The sequence below is a fragment of the Ixodes scapularis genome, unplaced genomic scaffold, assembly GCF_016920785.2.
Source record: "Ixodes scapularis isolate PalLabHiFi unplaced genomic scaffold, ASM1692078v2 PGA_scaffold1__304_contigs__length_218370807, whole genome shotgun sequence".
Taxonomy (NCBI): Eukaryota; Metazoa; Arthropoda; class Arachnida; order Ixodida; family Ixodidae; genus Ixodes; species Ixodes scapularis.
The window spans coordinates 62,579,482-62,592,391 of record NW_024609846.1 but is presented as its reverse complement, the minus strand read 5'-3'; positions in this window follow the sequence as shown (position 1 = coordinate 62,592,391).

Genomic DNA, 12,910 nt, shown 5'->3' with positions numbered 1-12,910 from the left:
GCAGACACGCCACTATGCAAATTGCAAACTAAAGCTATACAAAAAAAAAAAAAAAAAAAAACGACGTCAACGTTTTGAGCGAACAACCGTTACCGCGTGGCGACAAGGACGCTTGTTGCGCGAGATATTTTTGACGTCCAGGTATGTTGACAGTGAGAAGTGCTTCCGCGTATCGAAACCTCATGGACATTCTCGTCAGAAACCAATCTTTCTGCTTGGCGAGCTAAGGTACACGAACGCGCGAGTTGGTTTTAACATCTGACGAAGCATTTTTTTTTTTTTTGCAGCTTTGACATTGGGTGGAAATAGTAGCGAATTCCCCAAGTTTGCCTTTCAACGACTTCTTTTGAGGACTTTGTTACTCTTCAAAATGACAGCTTTCCAAATACGCCTTAGATCACTGTTTAGTTAGATATTAAAAAATATATATATATATATATATATATATATATATATATATATATATATATATATATATTTGTCCCTTTTAGTAAAACGAGTTTTGAATTGGAACAAACATTAGCTGTACACCAAATACGCGTTGTAAAACGACAAAAATGAAGGTTATCTCTCACGCTCCGTCGACACCAAAAACAAAACACTTCATTTGTTGTTGTTTTTCCTCGTGTTCCAAAAGTACTCTCCCTTTTTTTTTGTTTTCCCAACGTAAAAAATGTGAGTAACTTAGAATTTCGAGCAAAGTATTTTCTTGTTGTATACGGGAACTTGACTCATCAAGAGCAGAATCGGGGCCCAAGTTTACCTTGTGCGCCGATTGGACTAATGCGACGATGACGCCGCGCTTTTGTCGCCGAAGTCCAATTGGCGCACCCCGCGCACTTTAGGCTACAAGTTTGTACTTGAGACGCAGAAGCCTACACGCCCCATTGAACAATTTGGTTGCCCCAAACCGCTGCGGCAGTCTTCTTTATGTATCACTGAAAGAATAAACCAGAAAGCTTGTACTATGTACGTCTTGCTTGACTAACAATACTTTACTCGCCCTCTGGATAGCATCTGTGGGTCGAGGCTAATGGGGCACCCGTATCCGAAAAATGGGACCAATAATATTCTAACATTACCTGCTTTCAGCTACTGGTGTGAAATTTATTTTGAGGGGATGGAGCGCATAATAGATTTACGACGTTCCAGCCATTAGTATACATTGTACAAGGAAGTGGTTAGTAATGATAGCTTAGGAAAGGTCAGGGGGTGAATAATGCTTACAGAGAGCGGATCAGGAAGTGATGCCGGCCTTGATCTTTAACAAGCGAAAGACAACTCGCTCAAAACCTTGACGCGTCGTTAAGAGCAATTTTTTCTTTCTTTAACGGCTACAGGCTTCCGCGTCTGGAAAGTAGCATGTACGCGAAATCTAAATGCTGGCGGTAACGACTGCAATTTAACGCTAAGCTCTTCATTCTCAGAAGTGCCCTTATACATAGTATCTTGTGATAGCCTCAGGGCACAATTCAATGCTCTGCCGAAATCAGTTTCACCACTGGGGAGGATAGCTGTGTTACGCTTCGAGGTACACGAGGTCCGAGTCGCTAAAGATATGGGATGTCTACTTGCCATTGGGACTGCATGACCATTTGAGCACAATATATCGTTCACCTTATTAAGTAATCGAATCAATTAAAGAGATATTCATCATTGGTTCTGTGTTTCAAGGGTAAGTATGCATCCAGGCTCCTCTGAGTATATGCGACTCTAAAGCGTCCAGGGTCCTACGTCGCGAACAGGCCATCTGTGCCGGTCACTGCGCAAAAAAAAAAAAAAAAAGTAAAATTTTGGTTAGCGTCAGCTCGAAAGGCCGACTTTGAGAAGGAGTTCTTACTCAGTCATCTTCAGTAGAACAAAACTTTAGGAGAGTCCAATGTCCTTACATTGCATTGGATTTCGGCGTGAATCATGACAAATTGGTTTTCCCAGTTCCTTGGTCTGAACACGATTTTTGCCCAAAAAATGTTTCTACGGCCACGCCGCGTCGTCAGAGTACCGCTGGAACATGACGGTGATTTGGGGAGGAAGGTGGATTATCTGACTCACCTTCCTACCGAGTCGGGTGTACTCGGCCATTCCGCCTTTTTTTTCTCCTTGTGAATCAGTTTGTCCGTGGGGAGGCCAAATTTGCGTGCCTTTCTTGCCGGACTTTCTCGGGCTGTGTTTTCCGAGCGCGTTTCGGAGGTAGTTCATAGCGACGCGGAAGATCCTGTTTACCCTTCCCTCTGACTACACCGTAGCCTTGGTAGAACGTATACACGTAATAAATACGTTTGTTTACTCAAGGTCACGAGGCTAAGTTCACTGCCTAGGTCGGCGAAAAGCCGACTGCTCGTATTAGCAAATTACGGTGCCCCTTTCTTCATATTTTATGGTCTGCGACGCGATTGTTGGTCTTCCGATGCACGTGAATTGCTTTCCCTTCGCCCATGAAATTGGCCAGGCACTCTGCCAGACTCGCGCGGAAGATCTTTTTTCGCCTAGTATCGCCAAAAAAAAAAAAAAGAGTACAATCATACATTGTGGACTTCAGCCAAAATATATTGCATGGCACGTCTAAGTTCAAACCAAGTCAAAAGATTACTAATTGACTTCGTGTTTATGCATCCTTCTTGTATATGCAAATTCGACTTTTCGGGTGAGAAAGTCGCTGATTATGCAATGAGTGCCAAGGAAACAACAATAACTGCGTCGTTTCAACTTGTAGTCTAAGCAACGTGCGTGAGCTCACTAACGCGCAGAACAAGGATAAAGCCAATCTCGTCGAACAATAACCAAGTCCCAAATAATGACGTAACTCATAATACGATTAAGTCTAAAAATTGTGATTTGTAAAGGGACCAAAAAGCATGAGGTTTTCTTGTTCTTTGTCCCTACGCACAGTGTATGTTTTAGAGCTGTTCATATTTGAAGCTTCACATTTGCTGGAATCTTTCTGTTGCACCGTGATTGGCTGTCTTTTTCTTCTGCAGGAATATAAACTCACCTGTACGTTCATTTGCGTTGAGCTAAATTATCTTAATATAAAAGAAACACGGTGTATAGGCAACAAATCATTAGACTGTGGAAATACCGTTCTAACTGGACAAACCAGACAATAGTCCTGAAATCCCGAGCAGGGCGTTCCTCAAAGCTGTGCACGTATGCGCTTCCGCATGAGGTCGGTAGATAAAAATAATCAGAGGCAGAGATAGATGCCAAGTACCAAGTCATGTTCGCCAGGTGTTGTTCGTGTTTGGTGTTTGATATCTTTATTATATTTGGTCAATCTTTATTTGTTTGCCGCATGGCGTTCTGTTGCGTTGCAACGGGGTTGCCTTACTAAAGTTGAGGGAAAGCCTTGACCAACCATCTTTAGGAAGAGGTTATATTATATGTACACCTTGAAAATATTCAACAACTTTATACATGGCTTGCATTGACGTCACGTCAGCCGACATTGCTCCGTTCCATGCTCCTCTGTCCGAACCTTCTGCAGCATACATTTGACACCATCAAATGTCTTCTTCGCGGCAAGCTTTGCCGAAAAGAACAAATTCAATATTGCCAAATGATTGCTGCATAAGGTACGGGCACATTAGAAGCTGCCATTGCTCCAATGGCGGCTTCTACGGTGCTGTTTCACGTCACGTGCAAGCCATGAATATCAAATGAGACCTCATTTAGTTTCGGAGACGTTATCATAACCTCTTAACGCGTGAAACCTGCAGAATTCGAACCACTATATTATACGATATGTACGAGAGGTGAATGAGTGATTGAACAGACTTATTCTTAGCAACCTGACGACAGTATAGTTGGGCAAATAAGCTGAGGAGCTGGACGTGACAGTTTAAGGGGGGGGGGGGGGGGGGGGGGGCACTATATAGAAAAAAACAATTTCTGCACAAAACAATAATATAAAAAATGTTATATTTACCTCCACCAACATCGAGGGAGAATTCCCAGAAAGTCTCATTAGTTTACCTTGCATAGTTTTTTTTTTTTGTATATAAAATATGTTCCGTCCATTGATGCTAAAGAAAAAATTGAGGTTGTAACATTTTGAACGCATTTTTCTCCATTCCCCTTTTTGGCATAAATTTAACTTTCGGAAAACTATCTTTTGTTCTTTCGTAACTTGGATTCATTTTTATAAGTTTTTCTGGGGTGAAATTTTAATGTGGAGATACCTATGGAGCTTGTATTTTTCTATTTTCGTAATTTTTTTATGCTCAAGTGCTAAAAGTTTGGACAAAGGATGGAAATCTTAAAAAAACATTGTTTGTGTTTATACGACTTTTTCCATGAAAAATTGTATAATATAGAAATATACCTCCAAAGTTATCTGCTCTGAACTGTCCTTAAGCAATATAACAATTTAAAATGACAAATTTATAAACAGTTTCAAAACGATAGTTTTCCTACACAGACAGGCCCACTTTCATCTTTGGACATCTGCAAATTTTTTGTACTTCACCCAGGTTAACTGGATTTGGCAGAAATGTTCTCAACATCAACGAAAAGAAGCCTGTAAATGTCATTTAAATCAGACAAGTGGTTCAAGCATTCACATTTTGGGCTGAAGATATTAACTCTTCCAGAGTGAATATTTTATGCTTAATCGTGCTCACGGCGACATAAATGTACAGTGGATATAAACTGGGCCAAAATGACTCGTTTTTCTGCTTTGATTTTTGGAGTGCTTCATATTCTGACGTCAGCCAGTTTCTAAGGTGATTCCTGGCACGGGTAAAGCAACTAAACCTATATATGGATTGAATTTAGAAAAAAAAAAGTGATTTACTATATATGACTGTTCGTAGGCTAAGAACCCGGAGTGGTGACATGCTTTATTTTTATTGTGTGTGAATCGCCTCATTTAATTAAAAACAGCGTAACTCCGCGACCGTGCTGGGACGCTTGACTGGAAACCTTGGAGATTATCCGCGACTGTCACTGTCAGCACCGACGACAGATAAAATAAATATTCTCATTCCAAACAAACTACTCCGAATATATATGAGTGGCGAAAGAAATAAGATGCAAAAAGAAAAAATAAAGATTTGAAAAAAAATACACCCAACCTTTCGTGCAAAAATAGTTATGTTCAAACGAATGTCTCCTTACCAGCAAAACTTGAGCGAATTGTAATGCTACTATTTCACGTGGTAGTAAACATTCCTCCCATACTTCTATGAAAAAATAACCACACTTTGTAGAGTAATGCAGTATCGTGGCATTAGGTAATAATAAAACACTGATCATTGACCACTCCGCAAATAAGACATCCAACACGCACATGTTTGCATTCTAGATCAAGACGATATTTTCTTCCTCACAGCGTAATTATAAGATCTCGGTAACATAAATAGACACCAATAAACAATACAGGACTCTTTCTAAGACGACATCGGCGAAAACGTGATAGTGGGAATTCAAATGCGACTAAAATTTGTGTTTGTGTATACATGTGGTACATAAAGGGAAGTTAGGCACACATCACGTACATGAAGGACACTGACTATGCGTTCAAACGTGCTGATCGCTGCGCGATGGCCACTGGTAACTCCGATAACAAGGCAGGAACCGTACGACGACGTTGATGTTAGGCATCTTTTTTCATGTGAAGGGACACCTCCAATGGTAAACTGTTTTGTCTAGGCTCTTAGGACGTACCGATAACCACGGAAACCCAGCGAGTATGGCATCCATTGGTAGACCCATATACCCTCTGGGGTGCCCAGGGGTGTCGCACCACCAACACCCGCCCGCCTGTGCTGCCGGTTGCCCTCTCCCCCTCATGGTCACTGCAGCTTTCGCTCTAAAAGAAGATCCAGTCCACCTACTTTCCAACAAAGCACATGGAAGAGCTAATCGCTGCAATCTGCAGAGGGCTTGAGCTAGGTGCATACGGAGACTTAAAATACGTTTAGACGCAAAATGTCGTCTGCACTGCGACACTGGGCAGGACGTAAGCACTTGAAGCTCTAATAAACCAGAGTGATTTTAGTAGGTCTGAACAACGAGCATTTTGTTTATTGTTGGGAAGCCAATTGGATTTCCACCTAAGTCAGTAAGAATGTCAAAGAACGAATCACAAAGCAAGGAGCTGAAACATAATGACCACGCCATGCGTCTTGTGCCACCTCGCTGCTTGCTGGACGTAGAAGACATAATATATATATATATACAGCTTTTTATTCTTTTAAGATTTGTTTTAAAAAGCCATAAAAGATACATTTATGCGGTTTGTGCGAGTGAGATATATGGCAAGGGGGGCATTATATGGGTGGCTAATCTGTGCCATAAGTCGGGTAATTAATCAGAATTCCTTAATTACCTTTTTAGTTAGTGACAATAGACATACGGTTCAAAAAGAAACTTTCTGAGCATTATCGTAAACCACCAAATCAACTATTTTTTTAACGACTTGAAGCTCGTGGGAACCTTGTGGGCGCGCCAAAGTGACCACTAGTGAAGTAGGCGCAAAGCTGGCAGTGACGGAAGGCGATAATGTTTTAATCATCCGCGTTCTGCCGCGGCTAGCTTTGCGCCTGCTTCAAGAGTGATAATTTTGGTGCGTCACCAAGTTTCCCACGAGCTTCAAGTCGTTCTAAAAATAGTTAATTTGGTGGTTTTCGATAATGCTTAGTACGTTTCTGATTAGAACCATATGTCGATTTTCACTAACTAAAACGTTAATTAAAATATATTAATTAATTAGCCGACTTATCGGAAAGATTAGCCACCCATATAAAGTCCCCCTTGCTGTATAACTCGTTCCCGCTAACCGCATAAGTGTAGCTTTCATTCATTTTTTACAACCAAATCTGTAAAGAATAAAAAAAACTGTATATCCGTACATCAACCTAATTGACGCAAAATGCTCCAATTTTTGTAAAAGGTTTAAGTCTACGCATCAAACGTGATGGAAGTCGGCGCAAAGTAAGTAATTAAAAAAAATTATATTTATGTATTACATGTTGTTCACTTTTTACGTGTTTAACTAGCGGGTAAATATATTTTTCCATTGCCGCCGCGACTGCTTCTGTAGAGTGGCCGAGGACCATGTCAAGCTGAATTATCAGCTTTTTCTTCGGCCTCCCCCATTTTTCGTTAAATGGGAAAATAAAGTATTCGATTTTTTTTTTAATTAACAAGGCTTTCCCTATTCAACTTCCTGCGCAAAAGTCTGAAGTATTATTTTACTATATTATACCCACTCATGTATTGCAACCCAACAAGCTCATCCTGTGCAAATATCTATAATCAACATTAAGCTAAGGGCGCGTCACCCTTATGTTTTTTTTTTTAATTGCTCGCCACCCCTCACCTTCTCCTTTTCTTTTGGGTTGATTGTGGCTCATAGAAACATAATATGTATATTTCAAGGAACTGCAGACTTCATAAAATAATAATAAATCATTGTGTGCGCGGAGCCTAAAGAAAATATGAGATTACACGATTGAGCTATCGAACTCCGTGTTAGAATTTGCAATAAAATTTATTAGCTTCTCAATATTACTCTAAAAAATGTCTGTGCGTCTACTTTCACACATAACACTCGGACAGCCAATGACCGCAACTTACGGAGGCAGTTCAGCGAATGATGATGCGGAAACACATGTTTAAACCAAAAAACGCAGTCTGTGTTGTGACATTTAGCAATGCGAAACGTCAAGCTTGCATTGCTTAATGTCACAACTCAGACTGCGTTCTTTAATCTAAACATATGTTTCCGCATCGTCATTCGCTGAACTGCCTCCGTAAGTTGCGGTGATTGGGTCTCCGAGTTTTGTGCGTGAAAGTAGACGCAAAGACTTTTTTTAGAGTGTAGCGGTAAATGGTAGCCATACAAAAACAATACTATGCAAGTAAAAAGTGATAGTGCCATTAAAATATGTCTTAGTGCATTTACCGGAATGTATGCAACTGGATCAAATAAATTGAGTGTGCGTAAGTCGTACCTTTCTCTAAGCATGCAATGGCCCCTACGGCAAGCGGAAATCAGTCGAACGCATAACGATCCTATTTGTTCACTCAGGGATTCTTTGATCTTTATGGCCACTTTCATTTTAATTTCTGGCTAGTTTCCTGCCGTCGTTGATTCTAGCAACTAATCCAGGAAACATGCCAGAATTAATAGTGTTCTATCCGACATTAGTACCTTCTCATTTGTACTCACCTTTAAAAGCGGAACCACTTTTCTGGTGTTGGGTTTCTTGGAATTGTCACGCAACATAATGCTCTCATGAGTGGGTCCTCTACTTCACAAAAAGGTATTGCTATCTTTATGCATCTAGTTTATTGACTATCCTAACTAGCGTCACGACGATGCTGTCAGAGAAAGTCAAGCGACAGCAAAATTGTAGGTACGAATGATTAATGGATCTTTATCAAACTGCTTAGTGTTGTAATATTTTTCCTCTGCAGTTAATGCCTGACGACTATCATTTTATAATAAATTGGTGTGTCTTTTGGGCTAGTAAATCTCCCATATAATTACAGAAACTTATGTCTAGGTTTCGAAATAAAAAGCCGGCATTTTCGTAATGTGCACACGAAAGTATATGCATTATCACTTTGTAAGAGCATATCTAAACGTGTTTCTTGTTACATGCCTTCCGCTAACAGATAGAAAATAACGCGTTAAATGCCCCAAGACCCCGCAAGCTAACTTTACCGAAGAGAACTTGAATGTCCAGTTTTCCGTATCTACAAAGATATTTCAGTGAAAACGAACAAAAAAAAAAAAGACAATATTTCAACAAAACGCTACAAAAAAAATTATGTGGTATTGTTTCGCCAGTTCTGTACGCCAGCGTTCTGACGCTGAGATTTACCTCAGCAAAATACGATGTCGATGTAATGTTATGCTCCTGCAGCAATTCTGGTCTTGGACCCCGATCATGACGTTGCGCATGCGCAGCGTAAATTCATTTCTGGGAGCGAACATTTTCTGAACTGTCGTTAACTGAACTACGGTGTCTGGGAGACGTCTCTGACTGGTGTGTTTAGCGTCCCATTTTTCTCATGCATCGATAGTGGTCCCTAAGTAGCGACAAATGACGTCAAAAAGCCGGAGTGTGCTGCTGTCGGATGTCGCGTTCCTAGCCGTTGGTCGTAGAAATTTCTGCCGAAAACTATGAGCGAACGTGAGTGTCGCTGTCGTCACGGCGTCCCAACTCTTGGTTGCCGAAGATTCCGTGCACTGTCAAGCTGGAGAGCGGCCTGCAGCAAAACAGACGTCTGCCACATCCTCCAGCGCTGCTGTGACACCGCCAGGATCGCGACCGGCTACAGCGTGACACTTGTATGACGTCGTCAGGTGGAAATCGAGGTACCGTTTTTTGGGACGCGGTGAACACACCAGTAGGAGACGCGTTCCAGGCGCAATAAGTGCACACCCTATGTTGCCCTGATGTACTGTATACTTAAATTCTACGCATCAAATACAATTCGCAAATATTTCTATAGCCGGAGACCGGTCAAGAGTAAAGTGGAAGCTCCTCCCACCTCCTTCCACTTTAGCTGAGACAACGCTGGAGAGCAGGTCACCTCCCCTCCAGCATTCGTTCTGCTAAAGTGGAAAGAGGTGGAAGGAGCTTTCACTTTGCCCTTAACACCAAATATAACAAACATCTCAGTGACTGAAAAGCTGCTGCAAGCGTACAACGAATTTTGTATTTTTTCTTTTATTAGAACCCGTCCACTTCCTCTATTTTTCAGGATCCAACGGATCCTTGCGAGCAAGCACTCATAATGTCATTTTAACAACGTCAAGGCACTGAAAAAGGGCACCGCACAGTTTACTTCCTTCCGTTCGACACTTAGACACTCACGACTGATTCAAGGACGGTGTATGTGACGAATGGAGACCTTCAAAAGATAATTTGACTTCTTCCGCAACACCCTTGCACGTTGGACAGACTTTCGAAGACACCTACACTGTGACTTTAACTCGACAGAGAAAGAATAATAACAAGTCCCACCACCCACCTTATAAACCTTAAGGCAACGAACATGAACCTTCTAGTTCTTGTAACCAGCCGGTTGTTTAGCTGACAAAAAATATCAGAAAAAATAACACACAGTTTGTGGTCGTTACACAATGTGCCGCTCCTTCACTTCGGTGTGGCGTCATTCACTCCCACTTCTGAACGTTTACCAGAAAGTTAAATAGTGCTCATGATACGAAGTCTGAGATAAACCATGCTGAGAAAGGATGGATCGTCAAAGTGTAAAACACACGGCAGGACTGCTAACATATTTACAAAAATAGGGCAGGCTTGCTCAAAACAAGCTGTGAAAAAAAATTAGTTAAAATAACTTGAATGCAATGCACTTCCAAGGACAGCGCACGAGCAATAGATGACGCGTGGAGTGCAGCCTTCTTGGCGACGTTGAGTTAGCCCTGGGAATGCTATCGTTCCTCCTGCTGTCTCAGTCAAGATTTTTTATTTGTTTTGTCGGCTTTTGTTCATTCCGTCTCACATGGTCTCATATAAAATGTTTATTTTGCAGTTTAATTTCAAGATGTGACAAAGACCACGTCACATTTTGCCTATTCCGCCGCTTTATCCTATATTATGTAAGCTCAGATTAAGTTAGGCTCGGTTTGACTTTGGGCAGGCTTTGTTCATGTTAGGAGAGCCGTGCTATAGTTAAGGAAGACTTATTTAGGGTACGTTTGGTTCGGTTTGGGTAGATTAGGTTCAGTTATGTTGGGATAGGTTAGGTTAAGTCACGTTAGGTTAGGTTAGGTTAGGTTAGATGAGGCTAAGATTGTTTAGGCGATGTTGGATTAGCTTAGATGAGGTTAGGTAAGGTTAGACAGCCTAGGTTTGGTTAAACTAGATTAGCTTAGGCTAGTTTAGTTGAGGTTAGGTTAGGATAGGTTGGACTAGGATAGGTCGGGTTGGATTAGGCTATGTAAGGTAAAATTAGGTTAGTTTAAATTAGGTTAGTAGGTTAGGTTAGCTTAGGTTACGTTAGGCCATATTAGTTTAAGCATGGCAATATTAGGTTAGGTTAGGTAAGCTAGTTTGGGAACGTAAAATCTGTGTTTTATTCGTGGTGACAGCCTACCTTGTAAGTTGGGATCCATGTCGGCATGCTTCTTTCAAGGCCTCCCAGGAAGTAAGCAGCAGTTCCTGGTTTCTCCGACGGGTGGATTATCCGATGTGCGGCCGGCTATCGATTTGTTTCCCGACTCCAGCACCGCACAGGAGGCTCGTGCTCACTGATAGTTGCCCGTCCTGACTAACTTGTCTGCCGCCGCTACCCCGTTCATTCTTTTTTAGAATCGTCCTTTTCCGCACTTCCAGTCTTGCAACCACGTTGCGACTTCCGGGTGTGTGCTCATGAGCTGACCTTACGTTCCATACCGCTTGGCGGCATCAGCAAAACAGCCGCACAACCAATGCTCCGTTTAGAAATATTCTATTGACCTCCTTTTCCTTATTGTGTCAAACAATCACCTCGTATTAAACATGACTTTCTCCGCCATTGTCAGCGCGTCTGAAATGTGTCATTACGGTGCAACACGACCTCGGCTATGCATATAAACGGGCTGATATTCCCCGACACTTCTCCCTCTCCCCGATAGAAAATCGTTGATCCTTTTTAGCTAGATGAAAGTTCAAAGGACGACTATAGTTTTTGACACCCCAAGAAGAACTCAAAGTTTGTGCAAAGTTTATACACTGCCCGAAATAGTTTTCTACATAATATCCATATGAACTATTCTTTTTTTTTTTTTACATTTGAAACAGGCATTTATTTTAGCTCACCCTAATGTCTGTATAAAAAAAAAGCTTTTTTTTTTTGCCTACTGGTACACTGCGACTGACCCGGAGCGCGGCCCGTAGTTTTTATTCCCGTAGCAGTAAACACGCGATAATAAATGCATGCAAAGGTTGCTTAATTTGTAACATAAAAAGAAAGTTCATGCAACTGCCCGAAAGGCTTACTTTTAGTTTATTCTTGTCATTGGGTAAAATGAGTATAGTAAAGCTTTTGTTAGCTCACCTTAGTATGTGCAATTGTGAACTCTTTTTTTACTTCCTAATACATGTGTCTGACGAAAAGCGCGATTCGTAGTTTTTATACCCCTTTTTTTTTTACCGCCAACATGAACACTGCATTGCTGAAAGCTGGTCTACAAAACAAATGTTACGCCAAGGGTAGTGGCAAGATGACAAAGTTTGTGGTTGCAGCCGCTATTTAATTTTAATGTTGGAAGACAATTGCCTGAATGATTCAATGAGCAAGTGTTTCTTAGTGGACCTTGAGAATACCTCAACGTATACCGAATAAAGATACTAGTTTCTATTTGAAGACATCTAAAAATCAATCGCTATTTTTTAAAAGAAAAGTTAAGTTCTGAAACTTTTAAATCTTCTTTTAAGAGTCGGCGCTACTTGCATCCTGGCATTGTCTAACAGTTCGGCCATGCAACATTCAGTTTTGGTCAAAAAACTATTTTTACATGTTTGTGTCATGCGGATTGTATCCTTTGCAACTAGTAATGCTGATTTAAAATTTTAATATTACGATACAGACGAAGTAAAATAAAGAATTCGCAATTAATTCAATGCATATTAGATGATAAGCCTACGAAAACAATAATCATTGCGAAGCTTGACAAGTCATGACGCTTCTAAAAAACGCACTTCTTCCAGACGCCGTCTTCTCTCGCAGTCATTCGTTTATTTTTATTTATTTATTTATACTACTGTTCTATGTTCAGGACCGTTCTGGGAATGCTACATATATAATAATACACGAACAAATACAAGCTTAAAATGTCAAACAATATTAATTGGAGGATGAACTCATGTCACAAACTTATACGGAAGAAACACGTGGAGGAAAAAATCAAATACAAACAAAAAAGATACAAGCGAAACAAATTGAGTAC